The sequence below is a fragment of the Myotis myotis genome, unplaced genomic scaffold (assembly GCF_014108235.1).
Source record: "Myotis myotis isolate mMyoMyo1 unplaced genomic scaffold, mMyoMyo1.p scaffold_m19_p_6, whole genome shotgun sequence".
In the NCBI taxonomy this organism is placed as follows: domain Eukaryota; kingdom Metazoa; phylum Chordata; class Mammalia; order Chiroptera; family Vespertilionidae; genus Myotis; species Myotis myotis.
In genome coordinates, this window is record NW_023416368.1 from 27,433,892 (window position 1) to 27,449,969 (window position 16,078).

Here is a 16,078-nt window from a genome sequence, read left to right on the forward strand (position 1 = left end):
TGTGACCTAGCAATCACACTTCTGGGTATTTATCCTAGAGAAATGAAAACTATGTTCACACAAAGACCTGTCCATGAATGTTCAAAGTAGCTTTATTTGTAATTGTAAAAAGCAGCAACAACCCAAATGTCCTTCAATGGATGACTAGATAAACAGCCTGTGGTATATCCATACACTGGAGTACCATTCAGCAATGAAAAGAACAGGTGTAATAACCTGGGTACAACGCAAGGGCATAACTCCATCCCTTCCTCGGGAATGATGTGTTACTGTCAGAGGCATGTGAAGGGGGTGAGAAGTCCAGTAGATAAGAAGCCTGGTTAACTTTAACTTTGCTTTCACCTGCTGCCCAAGCCTATATGACCCTGGGCCACACACCTCCTGCCACGGCTCCTTCTTTAGTAACATCAGCTCTAAGGTCACATTTCAGGAAATGGCGCTCCTGGCCAACTTGTCCAGGTGTAGAATTGAGATTCACTACTCCGGGCACCATAAAATGTTGGCATCTCTAGCCCCATCCATGAATCAGGAATATTTTGTTCCTGAAAAATATAGCTCTCTTCTATGTGGCCTCTGCATCTCAATTAAGATGAATGTATAAGTATTTGAAAGATTAAATGAGTTTTTATTTTATTTTTTTATGCTTTTCTTGATTTGAGAGAAAGAGAGAGGAATAGATAGAAAGTTTGATGAGAGAGAAACATCAATTGGCTGCCTCCTGTATGCCCCCTACTGGGGACTGAGCCCACAATCTGGGCATGTGACCTGACTAGGAATCAAACCGTGACCTCCTGGTTCATGGGTCGACCCTCAACCACTGAGCCACACCAGCCAGCTGTGGTGACTGGTTTGTAGGTGGCAATGACCCCAGCACCCAGGACTTGGGTGGATTCTAATGAGGAAGCCAGGCCTGGCATCTGTGCAGTGTACCTGCCACAGGCACAGCCACCGTCCCAGACTGATTCAGACGCCACTGAGACCAGGGGTGGGGAGTTGCTTAGAGAGAGAAGTGCGTTAGGCAGACCTGGTAGCTCTGCTTTGTGCTGAGTGAGGGTAATCCACTTTTGCTGCCAATCCCCTCCCAGCAGAAAAAATGAAGTTTTTAACAAAACACCCTCCCGCCAACCACAACAAAACCCAAACTATACAGACCCCCGCTGCTCAGGAGCCCTGGTGTTGCGAAAACAGTGAACCCCAACCTGCTTTTGAAGGTCCACCCCACCTAAAATGACTCTTACTTTTTAAGAGCATTGCTTTTTGTTTTAGCATCTTTCTGTGCGAGTTTTCTGATCCTCCCCACCCCCACCCCAGGAGGGCGAGGGTCTAGGAGTTGGGTCCAGGCCTCAGCTTTCTTCTCTGACTTCCTCCCAGAACACCAGGCTGGCTTTGAAGGGCTTCAGGCAGAGGACTGCAGCCTCCTGAACAGCTGTGAGAGAGACCACTTGTGCCTGTGTGTGGGGGGGCCCCAGGGGGACATGGCCCACATGGCCTGTGTGGGTACGTTTGGCATCCGAGTGGCAATGCCGGGCAGCAGGCTGGCCCTGGTGGCTCCATGGGGGACAGTCAGACTGGCCCCTTGCTCACTGTAGGGATGCATCAAAGGAAAAGGCGGGAGCAGGTAGAATGGTCCCTCTCTGGAGAGAATGATGGCTGTGCCGAGGCGTCTCTCCCTGCTGTCGGCCATGAAGACTTAGCTAGGAGGTGGAGTTGGGAAAACAAACAGAATGTAGAGGAAGGAAGAGAGACCACCCTTCCCGTCCCACAGATTGTGGGGAACAGGTGGCAAGCAGGAGAATCGAGAAGTTGACATGTATGTGTGTAAGCCCCAATTTTCTCTCAGAGAGGCACCAGGAGCTGGGTCAGGTGAGGAGACCATGGTGAGCAGCGGGGGTTCTAGCAACACAGCACAAGGCTGGGGAGGACAGTGGGCCCAGCAGCAGGGCCAGGAGGAGAGGGTCTGGGCTGCCGCTGGAGACTTCTCCAGTTCCTGCGTGGTGGGCACGCTGAGTTAGGAGCCAGAAGCCGAGGATGAAACTCCTGCCAGGGACCAAGATGGAGGGCCAGACAGAGACACGGCAGAATTCAATCAGCAAGGATGATGTCCTACCAGGCACTGTCTGAGCTGGGAAGGAAGGGACTCGACGTACAGCAGACACCAGGATGGCCCGGGACAGGACTAGTCCTCCCTGACACCCGCCAGCTCACACCCAAGGACAAGAACAAAGACAGAGGGACCCTCGCCCCAGACTGTGAATTCTCCCACACCCCTCCCCACCCACCCTCTCAGGTCAGGAAGAGACTGAGTGAAATCTCAAGAGACTGTTTAAAAAAATCGGATTCCATTATAAGTTGTCTTTTTTCCTGCTCCCCTCCCCGCCAGTACACAGAGGTGGGGTGGGGCTTTTATCAGTTATAGTTTTAAATAAACACCTTGTACTTCCTCTGCACATCTGAGAGTGGTGTGAACAAAATTCATGGCCCGACTACACACTGATGGAGCTGTTTCTTTTTGTTAAATAATGATGTTACTACCTCTTGCTGGAACACAAATCCAGCTCAGTAGGAAGAACCTGTCTACTGGGAACCAAGGATGTCTTCAAGAAATTGCTCACTTCAAAAAATACTTCTACTTCATAACAAATTGCCAAAGGCTGGGTGGGTGACTTCCCAGTACCAGGTGGGCAGTGGTTTGCACAAGGCCTAAGGCATGGGCACGGGCTCAGAAGGATGTGGCGTGAAGGCTGCTTCCACTGAGCCTGAACTTTGTGACCTGGAGCTGCCGACTTCCTCTCTCTCTCTCTGAGGCCAAGGGCTCCTGTGTGAAATGAGCGTAACACTCAGCCCACCTGAGGGCTCTCTTGAGGTAAAGCTTAGAAGAACTTGGGCCCTAGCCGGTTTGGCTCAATGGATAGAGCACTGGCCTGCAGACCAAAGGGTCCCAGGTTCAATTCCAGTCAAGGACGCGTACCTGGGTTGCAGGCTCCTCCCTGCTCCGGGCCCTGGTCAGGGCTCCTGCAGGAGGCAACCAATCGGTGTGTTTCTCTCACATGGATGTTTCTCTCTGTCTTTCCCTCTCCCACTCTCCCTAAAAATCAATGGAAAGATATGCTCAGGTGAGGATTAACAAAACATAACAAAAAATAGAAAAATTTGGGATGGAGCCCGATCCCTGTGCACAGCAATTATTTCTGCTCATCAGTAAGTGAAGAGTATGACCAGTATTATTATTTCCACATCCCTCTGTCTGCTGCATTGTAGGGGACCAGAGAATGAATTTTTTTTTTTTTAGACAAACACAGCAGAACTTTTATGTCTAAAATGAATGTGGATCATCAGGGGCATCTCCACGGAACTGAGACCCACATGAGGGGCACTGAGCAATTCTGGCACAGCAGCACCGGGCGGTTCCCAGGGCTACAGCAAGCTACTCGAGGAAAAGGAGTGTGCATTATCCATCACTTCATCCCAGGGCCCCACGTAGGCCTGGAACACGGGGGGGCTATGCCGTGCTCCCCAAGGGAGCACATCTGGGCTCTTCCTCACCCACTCAGTGAAGGTGGATAAGCAGACCACCACCCAGGACGAAAGCCAGGGATCCTGAGAAGTGAAATGGCCTCTTCTTTCAGGAATGCCTTCAGCTTCTGAGCCAGCCGCTTTGGTACGCCCTCGTGGTGACAAGTCTTGAACTTGAGGCTGGGCTTTATTTTCTGAAACTGTGGGACCCAGACGACCAATACGGCGAGAGGGAGTTTGTCCAATAATGCCGAGGGAAACCACTTTGGGTGAAACGTGCTAGGAAGCAGCTCAAGGCGCAGGCCCTGTGAACGGGGAGCACGCCAGGAAGAGAACCCACAGATGTGTAAGCCTCTGGGCCCAGTGAGCTTTCAGGAGAGGTCAGCAGGTTCGCTGGCTGGAGGTGAGGTCTGGTTTGTCTCTTTAACTCTGTGGCCTTAACTCGGAGGCTTTAAAGTCAGTGCGATGGAAAATTCTATTTGTCTTGTTTTAAAGAATAAAAGAATAAGTGGTCATTCAGTAATGCGCGTGTGGTCCATTTTTCTATGAAAAGGAGGTTGTGTGTGGACTCTCTCAGGAAGATGCAATGGAAACTGGTCATCAGACTGGCTCTGGGTGGTGGCGGGGACAGGGGCCCCAGAGGCAAACAGACTCTTCCCACATAGCACTGTGCACCTTTCAGATTGTACGCTATGTGCGTGCGACTGCCTATGAGACAGCTAACAGCACCAAGTGGGGCTACAGCACCAAGTGGGGCTACAGCACCAAGTGGGGCTACAGCAACCAGGTGGAGAAGCCCGAGGAGGCAGCAGCATCCCTTTTCTCTACAACAAATATTTAACCTGAGTTTTCTCTAAAAAACAAAAACAAAAAAGCAAACCATGAAAGGTGTAACAGGAGCTACTGATCCCATGGGGCCTGTTAGCACATCCCCGGGCACCTGGCAAAGAGGACATTTCACTTCTCCAAACTAGTTAGGTCTGCGGTTGAAGAAAATATATACCCTTGACCTAAACCCACACAGGTAATTTGCAATAAAGATAATCAATCTTACAAACACGGATCCTGTCATTGACTTTTGAAAAGAAGCCCTCAATCTCTGCCGGCTCCAACCTCTCCCTCCCTTCTTGGCCTTGCCACCCCTCAGACACCTCCCCACCCCCCCAGGCAAGAGGGCGGAGAAGGCAGCACATCTGGGCACTTCCTCACCCACTCAGTGAAGGTGGATAAACAGACCACTACCCAGCACGGAAGCCAGGGATCCTGGGAAGTTGTTCTTAGACTATCTGCACTTTCTTGTTTGCTGCTGCTGATCCCGGAATGAAACGAAATAGTTTTACCTGAGAATTAGTTGGATCCATAAACCCCTCCCATTGTAGTTTTATATGCTAAATGAATGACCTTGTGAGGTGCACTATGGAGGAACCAAGGATTCCCCCTCCCCCAAAGCTTCTTTTCACTTTTTTATTCACTTATTATTTTATCTCAGAGAGAAGAAGGGAGAGATAGAATCATCCATCAATGCCTCCTGCACGCCCCCTACTGGGGATCAAACCCGCAACCCGGGTATATGCCCTGACTACGAATCAAACCGGTGACCTCTTGGTGCATGGGCCGACTCTCAGCCACACTGCCGGGCGGAACCAAGGACTTTGGGTCTTGACAGCCCAATGTTCTTTCCTCTGCCTTCAGGAAACAGCTCCCAGGCTTGTTTGGAGTCCATCTCCCCTCCATGCTCAAGTCGGGGAGGAGCCCACGTCCTAGCCCAAGCCCATCACTGTGCCAGATCCCCAGGGCCATGGGGCTTGCAGCAAGGATGGAAAAGTGGCCCTGGGGAGCCAGAGCCCCTGGGCCCCAGAGACCTTTGCTGGGAAGGCAGAAACGGGCCCTCCCTCAGTCTGGACTTAACCCCTCGAGGATAAGGGGCCATACACGGGTCACCACCATCTTGCTCACAAGAAGTCTAAGGAGAGAAGGGGAGATCCAAGAGAGAGTCCAGGGATGGCGGGTGTCATTTTTGAGCCCTGAATCCAACCCATTCCCATGCCCACCCGACATCCTGGTATATGATCCAATAAATATCTTCAGTTTTTTCCTGCTTAAGCCAGAGTGTGGGTTGGGTTTTCTGTCTCTTATAACCTAACCGTCTGACATGCTAGTCAGTGTGCAAAGTCTGGGAGACTAAAGCTTGGATCTAGAGCTGGAAAAGCAGTGGGACCGGCCTTGGCCAGTGAGTGTCTTTGAATTAAGCCATGGACTATTCTATCAACGTCATCATTGCCTAGAAGCCTCTTATCTTTTTGTGGTGTGTGTGGTGGTGGTGGTGGTGGTTGGGGGGGGAGGGGGGTGTGCAGGGAGGATGAGAATACAGGAGAGGAAAAGCCTACCAAGTTTGTTAACAGGAGGGCATTAACAGGAGGTTTAGTCCCCCGACCTCACTACCCTCTTCATTCCTAACCATCTAACCATGTGCTTGTGCAGCCCCTGACCCTGGGCTGAGGGTTCAGACCAGGTCTCACAATTCCCAGTGAAATGCAGAACATTCTTTTCCAGGGTATGACAGGGCCCTCTGACACAGCGTTCCAAGTAAGTAATGAGCCTGAGGATAGCACAAGGTTAATAATCTGCTCAGTAACATTGTGAAACCCTCTCAAAGGCAGGCAGCAAGCAATTCGATGAGGCTCTGATTCAGAGTCCTCTTAGGGCAGTGATGGCGAACTTTTTGAGCTCGGCGTGTCAGCATTTTGAAAACCCTAACTTAACTCTGGTGCCATGTCACATATAGAATTTTTTTGATATTTGCAACCATAGTAAAACAAAGACTTATATTTTTGATATTTATTTTATATATTTAAATGCCATTTAACAAAGAAAAATCAATCAAAAAAATGAGTTCGCGTGTCACCTCTGACACGCGTGTCATAGGTTCGCCATCACTGTCTTAGGGAGTCTTCATTCCCCTCAAACCCCCAAGTCACCTCCCTATTTCTTTGATGGTGCCTGGAGTATAGGAAACTCATGGTTGTATCCCAAATTAATCTCTCAAGTATAAAGAAGAATGAAGCATTATAAAGATGCTCAATAGCACTAATCATAGAAACAAGGTGCCGTTTTGCACCCATCGGACTGACAGAGATGAAGACAATGGATGGTTAGAGTCACCGAAGGAGGCAAGCATGAGGCCAAAAGGGTAAAGAACTATGAAGTAGGTGATCTGGAAAACCGGATGGTCTGAGCCCCAAAATGGCACCAGCTCCGAGGGATGGGGAGTGAGAGATTTTAAAGGACCCTAGGTGGGCTTTTTCTGGGAGGAGAATCCTCTGGGCGGGCCCTGGGGGGAAAGATAATCGTCTTAGCAAGTGGAATGTGGTCTAAGCCAAAGGGAATGCTGGCTGTGAAGTGGTCTGAAGGCCAGTTCCCAGGGGAGGGATGCTGATTCCATTATTTGATCAGACCTAAGGGTGCCCAGCACTGGTGAGCATAGGGAGAAAGAGCACTCCTGCTCGCACCGAGGGTTCTGTGTATGGAACAGCTTTGTCAAATACAATTTTGCGGCGGCTGTCCAGATTGGAGACGTGTATGCCTTTTTCAAAAATTTTAATTTAGCTCTGACCTCATGCTCTGCTGCTCTCTGCCATTCTCTGCTTCAGCAGGGAGGCTGTTTGCCCACAGACGCCAGGTAAGTTCTCACTGTAGGGCTTTTGCATGGGTTGCTTCCTGAACTTGGAATGTTCTTCCCCCTGTATGGGAACTGCCTCATATGCGGCTAAAATGGCCAACTCCTTCATTGTTACCCTACAGTGAGCCAACCCTGACCACCCCTGTCCAAAACCAGCACCTGCCAGACCACCCTCTCCTCCCTCCCCAACCCCAACTACATATTCCCTTCTATCTGGTTTTTAAATTTTACTGACCGAGTGCTCACCACCCTCTAACTTCCTGTGATTTTCCTGTTTGGGCCTCAGTCTCCCTATGCCCAGCCTGGCACAGTAGATGCTCAATAAATATTTCAATTATTGGATTCTTTACATTGCTTCCATACAAGTCTGTACTATTCACAAAGAAATGGTTGTCTTTAAATTTTGTAAATTATGCGAGTTGATCTTGACTTGTAATATATTTCCATTTTAAATACTCGGACCATGAAGGGAAAACTCCTCCATGGTAAGGCCTTCATGTGAACCTTTTCCCGTCCACATGCAACTTTTCGTATTCAGATAGGCAAAGGCTAGAGTTTCCCGCATTTCATTTTCTTTAGGTACAAATGTTACTCTAGAAACACTTGTTCTCTCGCTTCTCGCTTCTCTTCTGCAGGCCTGACAGGCCTGAGCTTTGGGGCCTGGAGGAGCAGGACAGGTACCACTCTCTGCCCGCGGCCACAGACAAGCCCTTTGCCCCGCTCTCCTCCCCCGAGTGGCAACAAGCCTGGTGCCAACTCTGGACCCCACGTTAAACGTGAAGCCAAGTGAGCAGGTGGCGAGGACGCGGCCGCCTGGCTTTCTGGACACCCTCCACAACACCATCTCCTTCTCCCAGACTCTGTTCTGGAGCCCAGTGTGTCGGTCACTCTGACATAGATTCTTTCTCCCAAGTAATGTCACCTCTCAGTTGTCTGGGCTCCCCAAATGCCCTGCAAAAGCTCTCGGGAAAATCACGCATTCCCAAGCGAAAGCAGGCCCGGGTCCACGTTCCCTCGGCCTCTTTATGTCACTAGTGACGACATCTCGGTCAACACGGTGGGAGAGGAAAGCCTGTCACGCTAACTGCAGCCTCGGTCAGTCGTCCCAGCTTCCAGGGAGTGAGGAGACGCTTCCCCAAGGAGCCTTTGAAGAGCCCGAAGGAACAGCACGCCCGGCGCTAGGGATCTTCGAGCTCATTATGAATCAGAAATAAACAGCTTGAAACAGAAGCTGGAGGCAAAAGAGATTTCTGCAGCTGAAGATCGGAAGAAAACCCATCAAATTCCCGGAGACAGATGCGGCCAATGAGATGGTGCTCTGCGTGAAGCCACTAGTGGTGTTAAGACATTGGAAAGTAAGAATAACCTACTAGAAAGAGAAGTGAGCGGCTTCAGAGAATGCCTGGGTGCAGCCAGCAGTGCCCCCCAAATCCTGCAGGAATGTTCGCCTGGAGGGAATGAGAGCAGGTGACCGAGAAAAAGACAGCACAGCATTGTCTGCAGTCCAGGCTGCAGGAGCCGGAGGAAGCGTTTGAGAATGCCTGCAAACGCTCAGATGACCAGACGCCAGACTGAAACAGGAAAACAAAATGTTTCATGTTTTAGGAGAGTAGGAGTCCCTTGGAAGAGAACAGGAAAGAGGGAGCCACGCATTAAATACAACGGAGGACATCGCTTGGTGCACAGACTCAGATTTCTGATTTGAAAAGAACAATCTCAAAACTTGAGGCTCAGGTCAAGCAAGTGGAACATGAAAATGTTAACTCTTCGCCATAATTCGCGAGCTCCCACAGGACCCTCCCGCGTCAGCAGGCGGAAGTGGGTGCGAATCCGTCCCGAGAAATGCGCCCGCAGACACAGGAGGTTTAACTGGGCCGCGCAGAGCCGCCATCCCTGCCACCTTCCAACCGCACATCCCGCGCTCCGACAAGAGAGAGAGGTCAGCACCCGTGACTGCGGCTTATCGGCTTATCGTCCAGAGAGCACTCCCTCCTAAGGAAACTTTGTCCCCAGGATTTAGTCATCTCTTAGCAAAATCAAAAGCAGTCCGATTCGACTTGATGTACTTTTGGATGATGTAGATACTGTTCCTGTGTCTCCGTTACAAGGTACCAATCCAAGAAAACAACTCCAGTTTCTTCCTATTCGCAAGCGAAAAAAAAATATTCAGAAAAAGCCACCGACACCCATGCAAGTCCTGTCTCTTCCCCGGAACTGGGGCCTCAGGGAGCCCCGCCTGTGTGTGGGCGGGGAAGGGCGGCGAGACTGTCGAGCCGGGCTGGGCGCCCACGAAAATCAGGACCCTGATGGACACAGAATGGTTTTTTGATGAACTTACAAAAGAAAAAGACCAGATAGAGGCTGCCTTCAGTCGGAGGCCTCGACGGGAGGAGGAGTCATTTTGCAGACGAGATTAAATCCGGAAGCCTTGGAGGACCATTTGGAAAGGATGAACCCAAACCGGGCTCAGGGCACCGGCCGCTAAACAAGTTGCACGTCCTGCGCACCTCGTGCGCCTCTGGCACGTGTACCCACTGAACGGATGTGTGGTTATGCGCCGGGAAAGGCAGAGCGGTGTATACTGTTCCTAACCCTTCACGCCATACTTTTACAACCATGCCACTGGCTCTTTTATACTTCAAATGGCCACATATTTCCAAGATATTTTTGTTATGCTCGGGAATCTCTTGTATATTTTACTATTTAAAAAGTGTTATTTTAAAATAGTATATGTCTCCAGTTTATATCAAGAATAAGGAAGTGTGACTGGGAGGCAGCTGGTCTCTAAACAAATAGCGTGCATCCTTTTGCAGGTACCTGTGCACCAGTTTTGTCAATTTGTTCAACATTGCGTATATGATTCTTTTTTTAAAAAAAATTAAATAAATGCTTCAGAACAAAAAATATTAACTTATTTTCCAATTACAGCTGTCATACAATATTAGATTAGTTTCAGGTGTACCACATAGTGATTAGACATTTGTAGACATTACAAAGGGATCACCCAATCAATCTAGTCCTCGTCTGATAGCATACACAGTTATTACAATATTATGACTATATGCCCTATGCTGCACTTCACATCCTCGAGACTATTTGTATAACTGGCAATTTGTGCTCTGTAATCCCTTTCACCTTTTCACCTAGCCCCCAACCCCCTCCCATCTAAAAATGTGTATCCCTTAACCAGTGGTTCTCAACCTTCCTAATGCCGCGACCCTTTAATACAGTTCCTCATGTTCTGGTGACCCCCAACCATAAAATTATTTTCGTTGCTACTTCATAACTGTAGTTTTGCTACTGTTATGAATCATAATGTAAATATATTAATGCAGGATGTATTTTCATTGTTTGTGACCCACAGGTTGAGAACCGCTGCGAGTAAGCCAACAACTCCCTTCTAGGAATTAAGCTACAAAAATAATCCCACCTATTTACAAAGATATGTGAAGACTAAGAACACACACACACACTGTGGGCAAAAGTAGGTTGACCATTGTAAGTACGCAAAACAGTTTATTCTTATATTATTATTTATTAATTATTGTATTATCTTTCATATGAACAACAGTAAACCTACTCCTGCTCCAACTGTATTTATATTGAAATATTTATGGAGTCAATCTTCAATAGTTCAATTCCGCTCCCTGCATGGGCACACATGCCCCGCCCACATCAAGAGGTGGAGCTTGTCTCTCATCCCCTTGAATCTGGACTTGCCCTGTGACTGCATTTGCTCAATAGTACATGGCAGGGGACTCTTTCCCCCTCCCCACAGGGGAGTCTGTACTTGTTCTTCAATAAATTTCCACCTTTTCTATACCAAAAAAAAAAAAAATAGTACACGGCAGAATTGACATTCTGGAACCCAGCCCCATGCCGTGAGAAACCCAAGCCATGGGTAGAGACCAGATAGCGGGGAGCCAAGGTGCTCCTGGTGACAGCCCCAGCTCAGGTCCCAACCACCAGCCAGCACCAGCTGCCAGCCATGGAGTTCATTTTGGATGCTCCATCTTTGCCAACACCACGGGCAGAAGAATCACTAAGGCAGCGATTTTCCACTGGTGTGCCATGGCAGGCACGCAGGTGTGCTGCAAGAATTTTATACACACACACACACACACACACACACACACACACACAGGGAGGCTGGGGGGGGGGGGTGCTCAGGAAGGCCTGGGGGAACACGGGCTATTTGTTATGGGGTGAAGAGGAACAACAAGGCAACAACCTGGGCATGTGCCCTTGACAGGAATCGAACCTGGACCTTTCAGTCTGCAGGCCAACGCTCTATCCACTGAGCCAAACTGGCTAGGGCTGCTGCAAGAATTTTTAAAACATGCAATACCTGACTATTTAGTCAGGATCACTGACCTCTTTTCCCTTAGATTCTCAAATTAAAAAAGGAGCCCGCCTGGTGTGGCTCAGTAGTTGAGCATCAACCTATGAACCAGGAGGTCACATGCCTGGGTTGCAGGCTTGATCCCCAGTGGGGGGCGTGCAGGAGGCAGCAGATCAATGATTCTCTCTCATCATTGATGTTTCTATCTCTCTCTCCCCGTCTCCCTTCCTCTCTGAAATCAATACAAATGTATTTTTAAAAATTAAAAATAAAAGGATGCATGACAGTCCTAGCTGGCCTGGCTCAGTGGTTTGAGCATCTGCTTTGTACTGAGGGTCAAGGGTTTGATTCCAGTCAAGGGCACATACTTCGGTTGCAGGCTCAATCCCCAGCCCAGGTCAGGGCACATGCAGGAGGCAACCAATTGATGTGTCTCTCTCACATCAATGTTTCTCTCTGTGTGTCTTTCCCCTCCCTTCCACTCTCTTTTAAAAAAATCACTGGGAAAAGAATATCCTCAGGTGAGGATTAACAAAACCAAACCAAAAGAAGGAGTGCATGTGTTAGATGAATGCAACCCACCTGGCAACCCACCTGGGCTAGAGCAGTCATGGAAGACTTCCCAGAGGGGGTGCCCTAGGAGCCTATGCTCAAAACTGAAGCAAACTTTGCTGGCAGGACAGGCCTCCACCCTGCCCAGGAGGCTCTGGAGTGGCCAAAGACAAGACAGAGGCAAGGCAAACCTGCTCACCACCCTGCTGAGGCAGTTACTTCGGGCCTTATCACAGAGAGGAGCTGGGCCTGACACTGTGTGGGGGCTGACGGGCTGACCGCAGGGCCCTCCTGAGAAACCAGACTCAGAACAGGCCTGCGCTGCCACCACAGGGAGGCGGGGGGGGGGGGGGGGGTGCTCAGGAAGGCCTGGGGGAACACGGGCTATTTGTTATGGGGTGAAGAGGAAGCTATAAGTGGTCCTCTGTCCTCCATTAACAGCAGGATGGAGTCAGGCTGGAGCCACTGGCTGCGGAATCAGCCTTGTTTTTTAAACACACATGGCTGGCCCAGGCCTTTTAACCCCCAAACACCCCAGGGTTCCTGCAGGAAGAAAACAGTAGCCTTTGGTCTAGAAGCTCTGCAGCTCGGGTGTAGCTTAGGGCATTTCTGTTCGGCTCAGAAACAAACAGAAGATAAGAATATTGTGATAAAAGGAACTGTACTCTTATAATGGATTATTCAAAGTCAGGGCGTCTGGGCTGGCTGGAATTCTTTAGACTTGAGACTCCTCCTGTGTATCCTCACAGCTAAGAGCAAATAATAGAAATGGATTACTCCTGTCTGAAAAGAAACACGAACTGTTTGTTTCTGCCTCATCCACCTTCTAAGTGTATCCCCCTCCCATCACCAAAAATTAAGTGAAAGTATGAGATGGAGAAGTGCTTGGACCTGCCCATATCCCCTCTGTGCCCTCTGAACTTCACTCCTACCATATTCTGTGGGACCTTTTTCTTTTTTTAATAGATTTTATTGATTTTTTTACAGAGAGGAAGGGAGAGGGATAGAGAGTTAGAAACATCCATGAGAGAGAAACATCGATCAGCTGCCTCCTGCACACCCCCTACTGGGGATGCGCCCACAACCAAGGTACATGCCCTTGACCGGAATCGAACCTGGGACCCTTCAGTCTGCAGGCTGACGTTCTATCCACTGAGCCAAACCGGTTAGGGCCTGTGGGCCCTTTTTGTACAGCGCTCTTTGGTGAGGGGAGGGAGTGATTAAGAGCAACGATTCTCAACTTTTTAAGAAGCCCCAGACCCCTTGGGAATTTCGTGAAAGCCATGACCCTCTGCCTAATAAATGCAAGTGTGCACCATGCAGAACTGTGCAGGGTCAGGGGTCCAAGCCGCTCCTTCTGCCCCCCAAGCACATTCTGAGACCCCAGGTCCCGGCCCTCTCAGATCAGACCGATTGGTAAGCTTCCCTTCCAACTCTCATTCTACAATTCCTCTGTTTTCATTCTATACATGAGATAATCCTTAGCAATGAGAGCCCCGTTACAAAAGAATTCCAGTGGCTCAGAAACTCCCAGGAGAGTGCTGAGCTCAAGTCAGCAGGGTGAGGGCTGTTACCATCAGGGAGACCAGGGTGCCTGTTGGGCAGGCCCCTGGACAGCAGCTGTGAACCCCAATCCTCACCCATGATGCAGGAAAGGGTCCCTAGGACCCTTAAAGCTCAACAGGACTCCCACCTGCCTCACCAGACGCCCTCCTCGGCTGAGGAGGAACTGGTGAGAAGGCGGAGCTTCCCAGCCCCCAGGGCCATCATTCTCGCTCATGAGGCCTCAACCCCACACTCCATGATGGGGTCTGTAAGGCTATGCTCAGAGCCGCCTGGGAGTCCAGGCCAGGTGTTTGGTTCCCTGACCTCAGAGCAAGGTCCGAGAGCGCACACAGAGTGCGCATCATGACTCTCTCCAGCCTTGAGGAGGAACAAAGGTCTGGTGCTGAGTTCCACCCAACCCTGGAAAAAGCTGACCACCAGGGGGTATCTTTCCCAGGGCACTCAGTCTTTATATTAACCCCTCGCCAGGGTGCCATGCTACCCCTCCCCACACAAGAAGCACCCCAGATCTTCCAGAAAGCAACCTGCAAGGCAAAACCACTGCCCCAAAGGCAGTCCCTACAGAAACCAGGGTGAATGGCACACAGTAACTACACGAGGCAGGAAGATTGGGATTCACAAGCCTTTGGTGGGTCTCAGTGGGAGCAAGCCAACCCCCAAATGCAGGAATGATTACTAACAGACCATGTCCCAACCTTACACATGTTCCACATCCACAAACTGGAAAAAATACCAAATTAAATATGAAACAGGAAATGGAGATAAAGAGCTATGCACACAAACACGCACACACTCTTCTGGTTAGCACGGGGATGAAAGCCAGTGGTGGCGATTTCTAATTAGAAAGGAGGACTAATAGCGGCCTCCCAAGGCCAAGGCATCCATCTCTGAGCACCGGGCCAGAGTTAACCCTTTCAGCAGCCTCACTGTAGAGAAAGCTCACAGAGTTTTCTTTGTTGTTTTAATTTTAGAGAAAGAAGAAAGGAAGGGGAAGGAGGGAGAGGAAGAGAGAAAGAGAGAGAGAAACATCAGTTGGTTGCTTCCCACATGTGCCCTGACCTGGGATTGAACCAGCAACCTGGACATGTGCCCTGACCAGGAATTAAACCCGTAACACTGCAATGCACAGGATGATGCTCCAACCAACTGAACCACACTGGCCAGGACTCATCAGGGTTTCTAAGCCTGGTTTGGTTAACTGAAGAATCATTAAGAAAGAGAAAAAGGGAGGGAAGGAGAGTAGGGGAAGGAAAGGGAAGGAAGGGAAGGGAAGGGAAGGGAAGGGAAGGGAAGGGAAGGGAAGGGAAGGGAAGGGAAGGGAAGGGAAGGGAAGGAAGGGAAGGGAGAAGAAGGTCAAGTTTACTCCTTGACCAGGGGTGAAGGCACCTGAAGCCTGAGAGAAATATGTTCAACTCCCAGCTCTGTGACCATGGCCTGATTACTTACCCATTCTCTTGGCCTCAATTTTTCTTGTCTGTGAAATGGAGATGACAGTACATACATGACATGGTTGTTGTGTGACTAAATGAGAGGATGTGTGAAAAGCACCTGTTTGCCTGGAATATTATAAGTACTCAAACATGATGGCTACAGCCACTACTAAATTAATTTCATTATTACTCCTTAGTCTGCTCCACATGTCTGAGGCAGCGTTTCCTTCAATGAAATACAAGGGGATAAACTTGGTTCTGTAGAGACTGATTTCACGTGCATGTGGAGTGAGGGGAGAGTAAGTAGATGCTTTTTGCATGAACAGAATGAACCCCCCACCCCACCCCACCCCCCCCAGTGACATGTGGCACCCTGGATGGGAGAGACCAGTACGCTGTCCTTTAGGGAAACACACTCCCATAGAGACAGAGCTGTAAACAGGAGTGGAGGCCTCCTCCCCCAGCCTTTCCCCACCCATCACTCCCCTGAGTAGCATTTGATTCCATCATAGACGACAACACAGGTCCATGGGTTTCCCACCTTTCTCTTTCCAAGTCTATTTGACAAGGAAAGAGCCTCTTCTTATCTCAAAGACCATTTAAAGAGTGCTAGGCACACAGTGCGTGCTCAATAAATATCTGCTGGGCAACCAAATGGACACGTGGCCTGGTCTCCACAGTGGTCACTCTTGAGGCGCTCACACTCCAATAAAAGAGGCACATTGAAAGACACCTTCTTTCTCCCCTTCACCAGGCTTCCAGCTACGGGGGAACAGAAAGCAGCTAAATTATGGTCTCCAGACACTTCTGATTTGATAAACTCAGTTTTGGAAAGAATTGAGCTTTTTCTCTCCTCTCTCTGCCTCATCATCATATTCTTCTCAGACATTGGACCCAGGATCTGACACATAACAGGTTCACAATAAATATTCATAGAATAAAATGTAGTTAATAAATGCATTCACTGATGTCAGATCCACGCTGCTGCCGGATGCA

General features: G+C 49.4%; 1 pseudogene; it reads left to right on the forward strand.

Moving 5' to 3' along the window:
* Positions 1-1,475: 1,475 nt before the first annotated feature.
* On the forward strand, positions 1,476-9,730 carry LOC118657886 (annotated as a pseudogene).
* Positions 9,731-16,078: the final 6,348 nt, after the last annotated feature.